This window comes from Myotis brandtii, unplaced genomic scaffold, assembly GCF_000412655.1.
Source record: "Myotis brandtii unplaced genomic scaffold, ASM41265v1 scaffold357, whole genome shotgun sequence".
Lineage (NCBI taxonomy): Eukaryota > Metazoa > Chordata > Mammalia > Chiroptera > Vespertilionidae > Myotis > Myotis brandtii.
This window is the reverse complement of record NW_005363729.1, coordinates 448,870-449,677: the sequence shown is the minus strand read 5'-3', so window position 1 is coordinate 449,677 and position 808 is coordinate 448,870.

Below are 808 nucleotides of genomic sequence, written 5' to 3'. Positions count from 1 at the left end.
TGGGTGGGGCCCTGGTTGGAGGCCAGCGGGGGCCCAGCGAGGGGCTCTGTCCTCACCCCCACACGCTGCCACACTCAGAGCCCAGCCCTGCCCGCATCAGCCATGGGGCCCATAGTGTCCAGCTCTCAGGAGGCGTGGGACCCTCCAAGGGGGCAGTGTGAGGCAGGGGTGTCCCCGGCCTCCAACGGCCTACGGGGAGTCAGCAGAGCGGGCCCTGGAGTGCGGAGCCCTGACCCCAGGCAGAGCTGGACACGGAGCGAGGAGGAAGTTAGGGGGCCCAGCCCGGGCGGGGGGGCCCTCACACCTCGGCCGGGCGGTGGGGACAGAAGCCGCCCGCCTCTAAAGCTCTCAGGCCCTTCCCGTGAGTGACCCCCACCCTCTTGCTCCAGGCCCATCCATCAGCGGAAGAACCCTCTCGGTGGCACCTCTCCGAGCCCCGCGGGCGCCCGCGAGATTGATGAACACAAACATCAATTTCTCGGGCTGCGCGCTCTGAAAACACGGCCCCTTTCGGATTGAATTGCTACTGTGCGCCGGCTGAACACGGGCTTGGGGTAACGCGGGAGATTTGTTACCGTGAGCGCACGGCTTCCTCCTCCGCTCCGGCTGCTGGGGGAGGGGGCAGGACAGGGAGGGAGGGGAGGAAGGAGGGAGGGAGACAGGCAGCCGGGCAGAAGGAGGTGAAAAGAAAGGCGAAACCAGCGACGGAGGGGACCCTCGCGGCCCGTGGGGAGGGTGATTTATTTCCTGGCCGTCCGTCCCTCCGTCCGTCCATCGGGGAAGGGGCAGCTGGCCTCGTAGCCGCTGG